This window comes from Harpia harpyja, chromosome 1 (genome assembly GCF_026419915.1).
Source record: "Harpia harpyja isolate bHarHar1 chromosome 1, bHarHar1 primary haplotype, whole genome shotgun sequence".
In the NCBI taxonomy this organism is placed as follows: Eukaryota; Metazoa; Chordata; class Aves; order Accipitriformes; family Accipitridae; genus Harpia; species Harpia harpyja.
The window spans coordinates 35,525,016-35,543,482 of record NC_068940.1 but is presented as its reverse complement, the minus strand read 5'-3'; positions in this window follow the sequence as shown (position 1 = coordinate 35,543,482).

The window sequence follows — 18,467 nt, the reverse complement described above, 5'->3', positions numbered from 1 at the left end:
AGAGAGGAAGATATGCCTTGGCCTTCAACCTACCAACGTCCTCCCCTCCCAAACCTGCTTCATGAATCTGATTCTCAGGTAGGGAGAGTGGGAATGAGCTGATGAATTGTAATTATGCTCCGAGGAAGAGAGAATGAAACCTGTGCCCTGGGCAGGCAGGGCCAATGACTTTCCACCTCAAGTGGGCAGCCATGGGAAGGTGGTCAAAGTCCTACTCACATTTAACCTCTCTAGGCGGAAAAGGCTGCACACATGGCAAGTAAAAGATGCTGCTCAATTTTTGTTCAAGGCATGGCATCTTGCTTTCTCAAAAACAAAACAAAAGCATGTGTTGGGTAGAGATGAAATGGGGTGGTCAAATACAATAGAAGAAAGGCACAGTGCAAGACAGCCCTTCTGAGATGCTGGAAATGCTTGTCTTCATACCACACTAATAAACACAATTATTCCACTGAAGGCTATTTCATAAGATATTTTTTTAAAAATTGATGTAAAAGCAGGAAATGTCAACATGTGCACATTACTTCCTTTCAAACCATTTTCTTGGCAACCACCCCATCTGTTCTACCTCAATCTTTCTTCCAAAAGAGAATTAACATTTATCTTCATAAACTTAACATTTAAAGAATTTCTGAAATGACTTTACCTACACAGCATCACCTTCCAGACTTGCAGTGCTGTCGCTTTCACCACACTTCATTCTTTCAGCATTCTTTCTTCTTCAAAATCTGTGTGAATGATTACCATTGTAAACACATTTATGCACCAGTTTTCAAAAAAAAAGCCATACTAAATAGCAACATAAATTTGGTTCGTAAATTACCATGCAGCACTGTGTCTCATTATAAACAATGACGTACATGTACAGCTTCACTGCCTTTGATGCAAAGCCAGAATCAGACCTTTTCAACATTTTCTTATTAAGGATAAATTACAAAACAAACCAAGCATGCTAGAGTGAGATGGCCTTGACAGGAATGGTGTCCAGGTGTTAGGGTTTCTTTGTTTAACATTGATACAGCCTTTCAAATATTGCAGCCTTTTCTCTGGAGACATATAAAAGTCTCAGAATAAGGGTTTTTTTTAGTAAAAACATCATTCTTAGATAACGTCCACCTGAAGAGAGAATCGTGTCTTTTGGTTTCGTCTGGGCTCACAAGAAGGGATGTCAGAAAAGATGAATGTATGTGTGCATTACATTTTGGGAGCTAGTTTTCAATTTCACTTCACCCTTTCCCAGCTGTACCACCCTGTAAGAAAGAAGATAACCCCTGGGAACAACCCAGCGGGATCCTAACATCAGCCCACGGAGCAGTCTGCCGCCGCTGCCTTTTGTGAGCCATTTGGAACATCTGAGAGGGCAAGGGTGGCCAGGAAAGCAGCTGCAGCAACATGCGCTGTGAGCGCTGAGCCTCTTGGCAGATGCATCCTTGGGCCAGTAGCTATCAGGGCAGGCAGAGAGGAGAAGGAAGCTGTCGAGGCTGTAAGTCTACCTTCTCACGGCAGCTCAACTTCTTTTGAGCACGTGGGGAATCTGGCCTTGATCTCCCAGCAGATTTTTTCCCATGTTCTGTGTACATAGTTACTATTATAAGCACAATCACGGTGAATGCTTGTGCAAATGATTAGCTCTGAATCTTCTTGGTACTTTATACATCTTTGTTACTATTTTTATTTTACTTGTATTTTTGGAAATAGTGAGCGTGGAAATATACCCCACTTTCCTGGAAGCATATGCACAAATAAGGCTCTAATTCACAAACCTTGAAGTTAATAAGAACAGCAAACATTTATGCCTAAAATCATCAGTGAAGATCTGACCTCCATTATTCAGTCCAAGGGCTTACAAACAGCTTGTTGCTGCATGTTTGCGCAGTGTATTTTTAAAACATGCACTGTTTAAAATATGCACAATTAATATTAACAGACCTGTATTCTCAGTGCGAGTGGCTGGAACAAGCGCTGCCTTCTGTCTGATGTGCAATGACCTTTCGAAATATTTTTAGGCACTGTCCTATAAGCAATGTGTCTTGCACAAATTACTTCTGCCCAGATATAAAGCAACATTAACCATGAGAAGGAGCGCGCAATATGGGATGAATTTGTGTTTTCTAAAATTGGGAGAAAAAGAAAATTACCGGGGTTTATAAGAGGGTTTATAAACTGCATAATTTTCTCTCTTGTTTAATCCTAACATACAGGATCATATGCCATGGATAAGGACATTCACAACGGACTGAAATGTTATGTGATTCTCCCATTTTTGAGTAAAGGAAGAAGACTACAGTAATTACTTCCTTGTAAGAAATAGAATTAATAGAATCCATTACGTATTTAATTAGAAGCGTTTGTGTCTTCCTGGGAGGAGAAAGATTAATTTAGGTTAACTACTAAAAGTTTTCAATCTTCATAGCATTAAGCTAAAAACTAAAGTTAGAAGAAACCTGCTTGGAGAAATACTTACCACTCTGTGTGTTGGAAGTGATTGCCTCTCCTAGCCACAGGAGAAGCCAAACTGCATTGTGTACTCTGGTATACAATTGGCTCATATAGTTACGTATCAATATATGTCAATAATAAAAGTCTAGGAAATTACATGAAGGGTTAGGAAAAGCTCAATGAAATAAATAAAACAGAAAATATAAAGTCAGATATTTTCACACCTCAAAATTTTTGTCCGAGTCAGAAAGGGAATGTAGAAACAAAGGAAATGCAGATTCAGATTCAGGAAACTTAGCAACTACTAAACACATACAAAATATACATCCGAAACACCTTCTGTAATCCATTTCTGTGAAAAAGTGCATGGAAAAGAATTAAGCTACCAACTGCTGCGATTCATCAGCTGGAGGAGAAGCCACCAAACACACTAACCTGCTTCCAGCAGTGGCCAACAGCAAATCCGTAGAGAGGAGTATTACAAGCAAGGTAAACGTAATGTGAGCCTATGTGGAATACCCCCTCTGTGCTACAGTCAGCACTGCTGGCACTTCCTGAGCCAGAAGATGATTTAAACCCACACTGACATTAACAACAGGACAACAGCAGCAATCAATATCGTCCTTAAAAATTAAACTTAAGGTAGCAGAAAGATTTGGTACAGGCATTAAATACACATATATGCAACTACCATGTATAGAATGGATATAAGCTGTATTCAAAGATTGTGAATGTGCAGTGTTCATTATATGAAAAAGAAAACAACCCCCCCGCACCTCTCCGCACATACAAACACAACTGATGTTTAAAAAATTAGGTCTTGTTTTTAATCCATAGATTCCTCACACAAGTATAAGCTTGTGAAGAAAACAGAATCAGCTCTATTTTAGCTGCCAACAAAACAAATGGTTGCGGTTACCCCACAGACAAAAGTTAATGTACCTGTGTTCAGTCATTCTGTAGCAAACAAAGAGCTATCAGGAAGCTTTTTATCAATAGATCATACCACAAACCAAACCCTTGTCAAAATTTAGAGGAGATATAAGATTAAGTGCCTTTTTCCTACCCACTTACAGTTAGAAAAGCCAAGTGTCAGAGAATAATCATCAGCACAGAAAAGATGAACGAAGTTCCAAATTGTTTTTTTATTTATTTAGCCAAGATTCCTGAAAGAAAAAAAAAAAAGGAAATAAAACTCAATGTAGAAATACTTCTGATCCAGGAAAAAAACCAGGGTATGATTGCATAAATCGTCACCCGCTTTAGGTGACACTGCCAGACAATTTCCTTCCCTGTTACATCACCGTTAGGTTCCTTATTAAGCTGATTTCCTTAAAAGTCACCCACAAAGACCCCATGGCATCAAAATGCCGTATTCACAGGAGGCTTTGTTAGCAAGGACAGGGTCAAGGCTCTGCTGCTGCCTAAAGGGTGCCCTGAGCAGCTCAGAATGTCAGGGATGGAAGTGAGCGGTGCTTTCAGAGTTAAGAGCTCTCGATGCTCTAAGGTGAGCAATTTTAACATATGGGTGGAGATAGTCAAAGCCTTGGCAGCTGCTAGTGTCCGTCTTTCCAGCTGCCTTAGATGTGGGCCCTTTTTTGATAGAGTGCTGCAGTTCTTTGTCTGACCTGGTCCTCTCTGAAGCTCACTAGTGTAGACTATGGTCAAACCTGAAACTCTGCTGGGTCTAAAAGAGTGAGCCCTGTCCTGGCAGGAGAGCCAGAATGTCAAGGCATTAGCTCTTATCAGATTTCAGCAATATCACATGCATTTCACATAAAAATCTCAGTATCTATATTCAGCTCCAAAAGTGTTTGTTCTTCCATCCATATTAACTGTTTGAGCCATGTTGGCATGCTCAGTCCAAAATCTGCTGCAAACACCTGTTTTAATAACATCTGTTGTTGAGAAGCACAGGCAACAAGCTAAATAGTTTAACTGACATCAAACTATGAAGAAATTAAAAAAATACATTTTTTTCCATTAAAACAGATTGAAAAGTGTAATCTGTGGCATTTTTTCTGTTTTAAGACTTGGATTTTAGATTCTTCTGGTGTAATGGTGCCACCAGCAGATAACAGTTAGAACTGGTTTTAGCTGAAAAACCTAGACAAGAATACAAATTTCTCTACGTAGGTTATTTAAGCTTCCAAAACCATATCCTTTAATTTTTTTTAAAACAGTATTTTGAAAAGAATATGGAAGCTAAAAATTGGTTCTAAATGTGAGGTATCAGTAGGTAAAACGTTGGATTCATAATTCTCTGTTTAATTTCTTTATGTGTTCCTCTATGATTTATAAAGACATGGAAGTATTTGGGACAGTGTGGGGTTTTTTTCCACAGTACAAACTGGATTTTTCATGCCTGAACAAATGACAAACACTGGAGCAGTAACAACAACATTAAACTTTGAGAACTGAATGACTGGAACCCTTCTAGTTTTGTTTATATGAATATTGATCTGATAAACACTGAATATTTGAGTGGAGCAACTCCTTTTCTCCAGAGAGACCCAGGACTCTTGTCACTTCTGTTGCAGAGGCAGAATTGAGAGTACATGTTTCTCCAGTCACTGCAGTGTCAACATTCCCAATGTTACTGTCACCCTTCTATCTCTAAGACGTTTATTACATTTAAAATTGCTCACTTCTCATTCATATTTACTTAGCGGTTTTAGGAATTTGGAATATAGCCCAACACATCCTCGGATAGGTTTGCAAGCATAAAGGACTCCCAAGAAAAAAGTGGAAAAGTAGATACTAAGAGGTGTTGCTCCTCAATTTGTTAGAAAGCCAGAACAAAACTGGAACGCAGAACCTTGCCCGAGTTCAGCAGTGCTTTTTCATTCCCTGATCAAATTTCCATACCTCTTGGAATCTACCAGCTCAGGCACTGCCTGGTCCATCTTGGGTGAAGTCAGCTAAATTGCTGTCTGATCTGCTTCTGACAACCAGGACAGTCAGAGATGGTACACTCTGCTGCTTCACTGTTAGAAGATTGGTCTTAAAAAGTCACCTCCTTCACCTCCAACCTTCCAGTCTGGCCCAGCAAGATCTATCAATGGGGAAATAAGGCAAAGCAAGACGTCTGAAGAAAGCTCCTCAAATACATTTGCAGGAAGCGGCTGCTTGCAAGGCTTCACATATGTAATTTGTAGAGTTCTTTCAGGAACAGTTACATTAAATGTCTTCATGAAGCTAAAACTATGAACAATTAAAAATAACATACTGTGGCATACAAAATTAAAAAGTATGCTAATAAAGCATGCTTACCATTAGAGTTTGTCTAGTCTCCTATAGACAGAAACTACCTCAGTTGGTCCCCCCCCCCCCCCCCCAGGACTGAAGCTTGAATTTCTAGAAGGGTAGAAAAAGAGACAGAACATGAAAACCCCTTTGGTCGTTCTTCTTTTACTGTTAAGGAGTAAAAATAGGTCATAAATAAAACTTCCAAAAATGCTTCCCAAGTCACCTTTAAAACAAGGATACATTAAAAAGGCTCTGGGGAGACCTTATAGCAGCCTTCCAGTACTTAAAGGGGGCCTACAGGAAAGATGGGGAGGGACTCTCTATCAGGGAGTGTAGTGATAGGACAAGGGGTAACAGTTTTAAACTGAAAGAGGGTAGATTTAGATTAGATGTAAGGAAGAAGTGCTTCAGCATGAGGGTGGTGAGGCACTGGAACAGGTTGCCCAAAGAAGTTGTGGATGCCCCATCCTGGAAGTGTTCAAGGCCGGGTTGGATGGGGCTTTGAGCAACCTGGTCTAGTGGAAGGTGTCCCTGCCCATGGTGCGGGGTTGGAACTAGATGATCTTTAAGGTCCCTTCCAACCCAAACCATTCTATGACTCTATGAAAAATCCATTCTTTATGCTCATTCTGCTGAAGTGCTGAAAAGCCTTATTATATTAATTCTAACAATGTAAAATATAGTTATTTGCCCTTTCTTTTAAAGGCCTAGGCTTAAATGCTACTTTATTGATATGTACAAGCAAAGAATTTTAGAAACCATAACCAAGTAATGATATATTCTTATCTGTTACATAACTTATGAAATTGCTACTTCTTTTAAGTAACTAGCACATGGCCCTAAAATGCTTATGTCTATAACAACAGCTTACCTGAGAATATTTTTTCCTCTTGGACATAAATAATTTAGAATCAAGTAACTAACGTTTCTTTAAGGTGCAGAGTGTAATAACACAAGCTATGCAATATATTTGTTTAATTTGGTATAGTTTAATCTTTAAAACTTGTCTTGAAAAAAAAAAAGCCTGATAAGCTTTACATAAAAAAGAGACAGCTGACAATTTAGGATGAGCCAAACAACACTGATGCTACAAAGCAAAAATGACACAAAACTTATCCTCCATGCAAACAGAATGTCATGTGAAACTTTAAGGAGAGCAAGGAAACATCAGAATAACAGCTAATGCTTTTTTTCCCTAAAAAATATCTCTATATTTTGCTTGCTGTGACAAAGATTTCATGAGAAAAAATGCTGCTGTGTCAGCCTACAGCTTGGCATGGCTTTTTCTCCCATAAACTTCTCTAGATAGTAAGTCAGTCTTCCACTGCGTCAGCTCCAAAACTACACAAAAAAAGGCAATAATGCTTCCCCAATTTCACAGGGTTTTTTTTTTTTTGTGATGAAAAACATGTAAAAGATTATGAGCTGCTCAGATACAGCGGCAAAAGGAGGTTTAAAATGTCTTGGTATAAATTTGTCCTGGTTTTCTTCAAATACAGTTACACTGAGAAGAAGACAACATCATCCATACCATGCAAGTATGGATTTCCTTTCACACAAAGAACTGGGAGTTAGATCATGGTTGCAGCAATGTAACTGAGCTAAAGTCAACTGCCCTGAGAAGAGTTACTCCGGACTGAAATATGAATAGGGCAATATGAGAATCAGATCAGTTATCAGCAAGATAATTTAAAACAAGCCTTCCATTGGCTGATTTACAGGTTTTGAATACAAGAATATATGTAGGAAACACACATATTCTGCAATCCTTTACAGCCATAGCCTCTCACTGTGTTTATCTCGAGTTTAATGGGGCTAATCTGGAGCACCCCTGGCAGCCCTGTGGGGCCCTCAGCGCACAAACATGCAGCTGAAAGTCACTGTCACCCGTTGTGCATTCACATTATTGCACCTGCATATTTTATTTCACACACAAAAGGTCAAAAGCTTGCCAGCAGGCTGCCTGCCTTCTCAGACACACAATGCATGGAGAAAAATAACTCCGAGGAGCTGCTTGCTGTAATTTCCTGCAATTTAAGACTATTTATTTTTAAAACTTTTGCTGCCAACCTCCCCATCTGACTGTCACACTCTTGCTGAATTTTATCATCAGAACATAGTAATTTATTAGAGATCAAATCCAACTGGTTATTTTACTGTCTTGGTTTTAAATACTGCTCAGCCTTTTTAGCTGCTCTGAATCCTTAGGGCTCTCTATAATTAATGTTTCTTTAGCAGAGGCAGCAAGAGGACTGGCTGTGCACAGCCCGTGTTAACCCTTTGCTGAGACCGATGTAAAACCACAGTGATGGGCTGCATTTGCAAAGGGGTCGCAAAAAACGATCCACAGAATTGTTTCTACTTTTGGCATTTGAAAATTACTCTTTTATACAAGTGGGCTGAGTATAGCCACTATCTACCCACATGATTAGAAACTGGTCTGTTCCTGCAAATGTTAATTAACAGATGGGGGGGGGGGTTGCACCCACACATAAGGCATTTTGGGAGCGACTAGAACTTCTGTAAAGCTTTTGTGGCAGCTGAAGGATTTTGAGATGAGTGAACGGGAATGATCAAGTGAAAGGCTGAATATTTGCAGTGTCAGGTACGTATATGTTGGCTGTAATAGTAGTACAGCAGCAAACATGTATGTGAGAACCAGGGGCAAGCTTGCATGGAATATTTGAGCCAGAAGATGGGGTGGTAGGTGATCATTTCACCTGAGAAAGCACCAGAAGAGAAGAATAAGGATGCCCAGCATCAGGCATACTGATTTTCCCCTCCTAATTTGACCCAAAACGCTGAAGCCTAATGGCAGCGAGCAGGCCAAAATGAAGTGTCACATTTGAGGGGTGACAAAGAGGGGTCAGCCCTTTGCAGCCTAACAGCACATACCTATCTCAAGCCCAACCTGCCTGAATTCCCTGGCAACAGAAGGGTTTGCCCAACCTCACTCACATCGGTCACCTCTAACCAGCTGTCAGAAGCTTCTAAAATCGGGCTCTGATAAGCCTTCGCTTGTAACTCCAAGCAGCACATCAAAAAGCACTAGACTGCCCTTGAAAAGCAAAAATGAACCACAGAATCACAGAGCAGCCCAGGCTGGAAGGGACCTCGAACCATCATCTGGTCCAACCTCTCTTGGGAAAGGGCTGTCAAATCGCATCTTGAAAACTTCCAGGTTGCTTCTATCCTCTAGAAATGCTCCTTTGTCCCTAGCACAGGTAAATGTTCAAACCAACTGCTGTGGACTTCTGAACAAACTTGAACTGACTTAATGAATGAGGGCCTATATCTACAGCAGCTTCAACGCTTCCTTGTTCTGCAACTTGCCCTGCAACCTCACTCCTCCCCATTTGCTTCACAACCAAACAAGAATGAATACAAAAATATTTATAAGTACTGAATTTTATTCCTACATTGGAAGATAATCTCCTTTAGATCAGTATTACCATAGCCTAGAGAAGGTGAAATACCAGGTATTTGGCGAGAAGTAAAAACCTTCACACAGAAGAAGCAGCTCAATAACGAACACATTTTCCTTTAAATTTTAGCATATTATCATCCTTTTTTTACAGCTATGCGACCTATTGCCATGAATAGAAAAAACATAACCTAGCATAAGAAAACAACGATATTAATCAAGGTCTACTCTCAGCGATATATTTTTGCATTACTGAGTTTTTCATAGTTAAGAGGGCTGAATTTGACCTCAGAACATTCCAATAATCTGTTGTAAAACAAAACCACAGAAAAATCACTATATTTTTTTATTTACTTATTAAAAATTGTTACTGCAGTTGGAATTCTGAAGGGGCTGCCCTAAGAAAGCTTTGTCCTTTTCTGGGCGAACTATTTAAAGCAGTATCCTTGACTGAACTTCCAGCATTCTAGCTAATTTGACCATGTTTGTCTTCTACCCAAAGCACTCCCAGCAAAAATAGCTGCCAGAGCTCCTGTGCAGCAGCTGTCTCAAGAAGACAGTCTCCGATTTTTGCAGTTCTCTTACACTGTATTTTAAGAAGATTTTTTTCCAAATCTCTCATCAAATAGCTTTTAGTAGTGGCAGGTATGTTTGGTGTGAGTCTGTTAGTTTCCCATGAGCAAGAGCTTTGGGGACACTTTCAAGAGTATATTTGAATTACAGACACTGAATGAATTATAATTAAATATCAAGATCTATGGTGGGCACAAAGTACTGTTACACATTTTGCTGAGTAAGTGGCAAAAGGCATAAACTAAACCACCATAATATCAGCCGATTGAAATAACATAAAAAAATGTAAATTTCTATTCTGAACTATGCATTCATTATTTCAAAGGAATTTCTACCAAAGTAAGCAGGGAATCACTGAATTTTACAAATTGTATGCATATTCTATTGTACTAAATGAGTCTGAAGCCTATAAACAATTTGTACTAATCTAAATCTAAATGTGCTAGTCTATGTTAGCACATTTTTTCTTATGACTATGTTACTACCTACTTATTTCATAATAGTAAAGACAGGTTTAAATTAATACTTGCATGAGAGTTATATGATGTAAACCACTATGTCTCTGATGATACTGCAGCCTTTACCAGTGTGAAAAGTCTCATAGCAATTTGACTGAACAGAAAGGAAACCTGACTGAATAAATTGCAATATGAGAGCAAAGCTTTATTATTATAATACCTACACTGGCATGTGCTTTAGAGACAGGTACTTGCCTTTCCTATCACACTTTCTTGGAGTTTGAGCAGAAAAATCTATGAAGGGAGAAATAACAGCAGATTAAAAAAAACTAAAGCAGTTTCCAGAAAATGGTATCCTCCTCCCACCTTTGTATTAGTGTCGGTAGGAAAGGAACATGCCTCAACACGCAAACCAGCCCCAGAGTGCACCGGAGAGGAACAAGTCTTTGTTTAAAGCAGCGCAAGGTTACCCTGCACTTCTTTATTCTGTCAGCTTCTGGTAACCATAGAAAACTGATATACAGAACACACAGCCTGAATGGCAAATGTAAATGTCTGTTAACAAACATATGTAATGTTGGATGCCTACTTACCTTCCTCACTAATGGTTGGCTAATCAGGATTCTTTATGTAGTTTTGTTAGAAAATGAACACTATAACTTCTTTCAAAACCAAACATTTTGGTTCCAATCCCTCGGACCTCTGGTAAAAAAAAAAAAAAAAAAAGAGAGAGAAGAAAAATTCCCCTTTGGGCAAAGAAATAGTCTATTAAAATAGGAAGCATTCTGTGGTATACATAACCTTCAAATATAAACTGCTGTCCGAGGTAAAAAACACAACCTAATTTTTGCATTTGAGTTAGTTCCTGCCATTTTAACTCCTTCTTAGTGAGCACAGCCTCTGTTTAAGTTTTCTTATTCTTCATATAATTAAACGTTAAGTGCCAAGGGCTGGACTGACAGATAATGGTGTTACTTATTTCCTTAGTTTCACTCAGCAATGCAACCACATTTTAATCCTACCCAGTGAGAAACATGAGACTGGCTTTGTTTTGTAACAGTACAGAGCAGCATAAAATGATGTCATTATTTTTGTATCTTTTGTAAGGCATGAATATAAGCTCAGAACAGACAGTTAATCTAAAAAGTCTATGGTGCAAGGAACAGACCACTGTCAGTGATCAATACTATTTACAATTTCTTTCTAAGTGCATAGTCATAAAAAATTGAGTCATATTCAAAAGGAAAAGACATTCCTAACAGCTAAGCATTATGGTAAATGTAAATAAATATACTTATGTGCCCAGTTTGTGCTGATTCCCAGGCTAGATGCGTGTCCCAGGGAGCGTGGGCTAGGATAGAACAAATTTCTTCATTCCTCACTTCCTTGCTAATGGTCTCTGTATCATGCAGCACAAGGACTTATGTAAGTTACTTCTTTATTAAGCAAGTAGACATGTATTCAGGCAAGATATATTTTTTCAATTCAGAACACTTAAAAAACAAAAAAATTCCGTTTCTAAAAATAGGATTTGATTATGAATCTCATCCTTTCAAAGTCTTAGAGGGACTTTTACTGCTTTCGTAAACAACCACAGAATAACCTGAATTGTGAAAAATACAAATTAATCTTTGACCAATGATTTCAGGGGACATTACACAAAGCAGCATTGTCTATACCCATTAAACAGTGGCTGTTCTCAAATTCAGGCTTGCTTTCACACCAAGTGCACTCACAAACAGGCTGGAGCACACAAGATTTTGTTCACCTGGAAACACTATCAGGTGCCAGAGCACCATCCACCCCTGCCACAGACTGAGCCATCGATGCTTCCAAAAGTTACATTTCTATTTTAATGCATTTTGAGACACATAAATACCTTTAAAATTACTTGTGTGTTTTCTAGGAAATCCAAATGGTTTCACCTTCCTCTCATTTACAAGTTCAAGAAGCTAGGGCCACAGTATCTAAAATTGCTACCTACCTGTTACGAGACTAATTTTTGAGTTTTAGCTAATAATAGTTGAGCATTTATTTAACAGCAACCACTGATATGCTGAGAAATTTGATGTGCTTTCATTGCCTCTCATTCCCCAATACGAATTCTCATGCTAATGCTTTAGCATTGCTGATTTCTGCGCCTTATGAAGGGGTGGAATAAAGAGCTAATTTTGTGGCAGGGATGCTGCTTGTGTCCTGTCTGTAACTGTTCACTCTCCAACAGAAAAACTTTTTGTATTAAATTGTAAAGAAGCCACTGGACAAACTCAAGAAAAATGATCCAATCATTGTAAGAAAAAGATGCACTTTCAAATTAAATGTTATGAATTATATATATTCATTCATTCATGCTACTTATTGGTATTTGTTGTGAAATAACAGCTAATGTATTCAATGAATCAAAGGATTTAACACTAAATGGTATTTTTATGTTTAAGTCACAACTACTTCTCCGTTTCAGAATGGGACTATCCTATTCACCTGCTGACAGAAGAAAACATGGTTGGATTAAGAAAAAGTCAAGAGAACTTTCTCCATTTGTATCTCAGGAAGGAACTTTCTTGATTTAAGGCATAGGATGAAGTTCACTGCCAAGTATATATTTACAAACAGAATCACTGCCTAATGCTTTGTGATAGGAGCTGCATCCTCAGGGTGCAATTACAGCAATTATCTGGATGGATCTTCTCATCAGTAACCTTTGACTCATCTCCTACAAACTGTCAGTCTTCATCATCAAGTGGGGAAAGCAACGTATTGTTTCTATTCAGTCATCTGCTTCTGAGAAAAAGAAAACTCCACTATTAGGACAGCCTGCCTCCCCATACATATGACCTCCTGTAGCTAGCCTGCATCTGCCAGACAGAGTGGCAACCCCCAGGATGAACAGCAGTTCACTCCTATACTGTTCTTCTGTCAAGATGAAGCCAGCAGGCACCCTCGCACACTTCTGCACTTCTCTTAGGAATTTCAAGGGAAGCAGAAAAAAAATCTTTTTGTATGCAAAGTACAGAAGCATTGCCTAATCTTAAAAGGTGCCGAGTATCTCAGTCTTCAATGGGATTTGTTGGTTATGCATCAATTTTTGGAAGTTAGCCCCGAAAGGAAGAGACCACTTTCTCAGCTCCCATTTAACTAGAATGAATTCACTGAACTAAATGGCTTTACTATAAATTTACACCTATGCAAAGATTGAGCATAGTCGTACATTAACACTATTATGACATTTATTACCACACAATTGTTACTGAAGTAGAACTCCTGCAAAAGTTTTGTTGGAGGGCATGGCCTGGAGGATACAGCCCATTTAAAATTAAGCGATTTCAATTCACAGTCAGTGATGCTAAATGATGAAGGGATAAATAACTCAGTTCAAAGAGCAAGACATTTAAAATAGGATGGGAAAATAACGACTATAAACAGTTTTACAACTTTCACTTCACAGTGAAACAGCTGATGAGTTACTATAACAGAACAATGAAAAATCACCTTTGCCTTAAAGGGAGGATAGCTTACTTCTCTCAGCATACAGTTCTTCCAGAAAAAGGATGGCAGTTCCAAGGCTTAATTATAATCACCATTAGCTGCTACCTACCATTTGATTAGTTGGTAATAAAAGAAAGGCTCTTTCTTATCAAAGCAAACAGCAGTGTCACTCCTTTGCATTCCTCCCATTAGCTGCAAATGTTGTTATGTGGACAGGGCAGGGATAAAACGAATAACAGACCGAATCTGGAAAAAAAAACAAAGCTAAAAATAAACAAAACCATTTACAGAGGTAACTCAGACAACTACCAAAGAAGAAAGAAAATAAATTCTTTGTTGTCAAAGTGAAAACAGATTGAACCAAAACTGTCAGAAAATTCTTTACCATTTTGTAACGATCACACACCCATAATGCCAGACATAATCCAACTGTTTCAGCGACTAACTTCAAACAATAGCTGGGCTGTTTAAAAGCACAACAACAGGGAATGATGTTTGCCTGAAGACATACTGTATTAATGTAAATTGCTTTCAAACACACAGTTTCTTAAACAAAACAAAAAAATAGAAATTAAACTGTGTGAGTGGAAGTTACTCTTAGAGCCACATATAACATTGTCAGCTGTAATTCAGTCACCCATTAGTGACCACATGGAGTGAGCTTACATTCAGTGGGAAAGACAGCAAAAGGGGCTCTATTTGTGTCAAAGGAAAACATTATTCATTTTACTTTTCCTACTTTAGAAAGGTCTTAAAACTATGGAGTCTGCGTCCTTTATGAACCTTCCAATTACCACCAGATGAAACTCTCTCTGTATTTCCTCCTTATGAGAGGCTATACCGCAACTCATGCCCATGGCTGTTAAGTCATGCTGCCATAGTGCCTTCGTATCATCTTAAGCGCTGACCTTTAAGAAGTTATAAATGTTATTTCAGTTTTAATATTCTGAGTTTAATGTCTCTGGAAGTGATTAACAGCACTGGCTTAATGTCATTAGGTCCTCGCCCATTTGCTCACCACCTTCTGCTAATGTAACTTAATCATTACATGCTGCAAGACCTCAGGTTTCTATTTCTAGTTCAGTGAGATTAAACTAGTAATAAGCAGCAGCATACTATATCATCAGTGGGCTTCATTGCTCCCGAAGGCAAAAGGATTAAATCAGAGATTAATTTTGTTCTGTGTATCATCTTTCTCATCTGTACAATGGAGAAAACAGCTACAGTTGAGAGAGACAGCTAGGCTTCCCCACAACAAGAATTAAATTCCCGTCTGCTAACTTTTTGGCAGTTATCTTTGCAATATAGTTGTTGGATTGTTAAATAACCAAATTCATTTTAACTAACAAAAAAGTAATCATTGCAAAGATCTTCAGTAGATGTACTGACAGACAGCAGACATGTTTCCCTAATCCAGACTCAGTAATCAGCAAAAAGATTTGAAAGACAGGAAAAAGATTAGTTTGAATACGAAGGATAGGATGGCAGGAACTTAAAGATGACAGTTCAAGGAAATTTCTTGGAACATTCACAAAAATGGAAATCAGCTGGAAATCCACTATTTCCTCATCTACTCTACCAGAATAATGCTTAGATGATGAGTAAAGATCACCTCATGGTAAAATCTTACATCACAGCACGCAGAGAAAAGACCTAGTCTTTGTGGTGACATGGACTGTGCACCATTTCTACACTGTTGCGTCAAAGCTTAACTTGGAGAAAATTTAAAAGACATCTCCAGGATTTGACAAGCTCACCCTTTTATGAAGGCCCAGATCACTCCTCATGGCCTGTGTGCACACTTCATCTCAAAGGACTTTTTAAATTTGTCTAACAAATCCATTGCTTGTTAAAAGCCCTAAAATCTCTTTAACTAGAGATTTCTTAGATAAACAGCTTAAATTATCATTAAACAATAATTTTTCACGATACGTTAAAGTGATTTATCAGCAACAGAAAATACATTAACATGCTCCTAGTGCATACTCCCTACACCTCCCTTGCACTGGTGGCACTCACCTGACTTTTCACTGAGCCAACTCAGTCACGTAAGCCAGAGCAGAAGATAAACACAGCGAAGGCACGCGCAGGGTTGAAGAGGCATCACAGTCAATGAACATGGAGGGACCAGCTGCACAGCTTGGGCTGCGCCAGCTGCACTGGGCACAGATGCCCATTTCAGTAGCAACAAGGCAGCCCCATCCCAGCACAGCTGTGCTTCAGCACAAGACAGACAGGTATCTATACCCCATCCTCTTTCCTGGCATTGGTGACTGCACTTTGTAGTTGACAGTAGGACTTATTAGCCTGCTAAGGAAAAAAGCTACAAAGAACTCTTTTTATATAGCCTTGACATGTATAAAATCATCAGCAAGATACCTTACCAAGTCAAAACCAAGACAAAAAAATCAAAGCACCTTTGACATGCATCATTTGTTCTGCCTGCTTCAATAGATGTGAACGTATGGTGCCATCTACAGGAAGCTCCTCTAATTACCTCTATCAGTCATCAACTCACAGCACAATGCTTAATTACACGCTACCATGCAAGCACATGTTCCAACTTACAGCCCCGCTCTTGCTGACAATAGCTACTTGTCTTCATTTCCTTGGTAGATTCTAGGATTTTGGGGGGAACAATTTTTTCAAAGTTTCAGAAGACAATTCATTCTAATCGATTAAATCAAAATGTACTTTTGCAGCGTCATATGCCACATATTAGCATCGTTGAAGTTACTGTGCTTCAAGGTCTCAGTTATATTATGGAGCCCAATTAGTAAAAATGTATCCAAAGTACTGGTTTTACTCTTTCTCTGCTTTAATCTACTGGTTACAATGTGTTACATGTGCCTGTACAGAAACTGTACTTTTCCTCACAGATTAACTATTTAAAGCATAGACAATTTCTGCTTGCGGAAGAAACTCAGAATGCATGCATCCTCCTATGTAGAAATCTTCTTTTCCAAATAAAGGAATTATCTGAGAACACTGTTAGAGAATACTATAGAATACTTCAGTATTATCTGTTACATGACATGAATTATTCCTGTATATTTAACAACTCCTCCATAATTAGTAAATTAAAATATTTTTAAATTTGCATCTGTTCAGAATATGTACTCTTTTAAAATATATTAATACTTTTATTTATTAATATGTAATTATTACATACTGGTCCAAATATATGAATAGTATCATTAAATTAAATTACCTTTGTAAAATAAATATCTGAAAGCCATAGTGATGCAAATTCTTAATCGTGAAGGACAATCACTTTTGTGGTTAAAAAGCACGAGACCTCTAGGAATGACTCCTGAAGAGGTCAAAGCATTCTTTCTTGATTTCCAGAAGTACATATTTCTAGGTTCTAATTACTTAAATAATCATTTTGCAAGTTCAGAGGTAACAAGATCTTTTATTATTACATTCATATTCCACTTTATGTAGTCTGATTTTTAGCTGTCAGCACAAAATGAGTCAGCTTTGTTATTAACGACAATTCAAATGAACAATACATATTCAGAAAATTGATCAAGTAATTTATACAACTTCTAAAATGAATTTTAACAAAGAAATCTGCTGCTTAGAATCTATGACACAAAAGGAAACAGCACAAGAAGAAAAAAGTCAACAATATTATTTAAGCAATTATGGACAAAAGCATTCTTAAGTCCTGTGATTGATAAGGCAGCCAGAACAAATTATTACCTTACTAAACCTGGATAAATATTACCATTATGAAAACGGACACAAAACAATAATTATGAACCTTTATTAAACACCCAGATAACACCACTATAACGAAAGGACAAAACCAATGAATAATTTTGATAAATTCAGATACACTGACTTCTCAGTGATTGCTAAAAGCATACGCTACAAAACTAAATAAGGTTTCTATTACCAAAGTGGTCATTCCTGTTCATATATTTGATTGAGCTGATTGGTTAAGGTCTTGAGGCCTTTTAGTGTAGAGTGATCTATATCTTCTAAAATGGGATCATTTACTCTTGTAAGACAGCAAGTACCTCTTGCTAATACTGACATCCTTATCTCCTTGCCACGTGCATGGACATACCTAAGACATTGCGTGACAGTTAAAGCTCCTAAGCACGCCATTGGTTTGGGCCATATTAACAGCAGAACAGCTGCTGAATTTAAAAAGTTATCCTAGTAGAACAGGCATGTAGACATGTTATCAAGTATAGTATAAAGCTGTTAATTTAATATACTAACTGGCAAAAACTAAGCTTTCATTTTTAACAGACTTTTTGAAGTAACAGAAGTTGAAAGTTCCAGTATTTAGATCTCAAGCTGCAGCTCATTTGGAATGCACAGCACACAGCAGAATTTACTACCCCTGATCCCATCGGCATAACTAGCAAACATAGCTTGCTCAACATGCAAACTCAAACAATTTTATGCTGGTCAAATTCTGTATCATACTTATAATGAAGTTAAACACAGACATTAATCTTGAAATTAGGATAAGAGTTTGGCAATTTAATTCAAATTATTTACTTGTTATATGACCTGGTATTATTAAAATTGGTTGGTAATGCTGGTGCTTATTTATAATGAAATGTAACATAAGAATAGCAGCATTAAAGATGAATATTTTAAAAGTATTTAAGAGTTTATGAACAGGTTTCCAAGTATTAATTATAAATTACAAAAAAATGAGCTAACAGTACATAAATGGCAATTGTGATCATTGTAACTAATCATAAAAATCAATAGGACTTACTGTAATTACTCTAACTATAGTAATTATTAATTAGAGCAGTAAAACCAGTAGTTCTTATAACCTAAAAGAAGTTAGAGAATTGTATTTGACA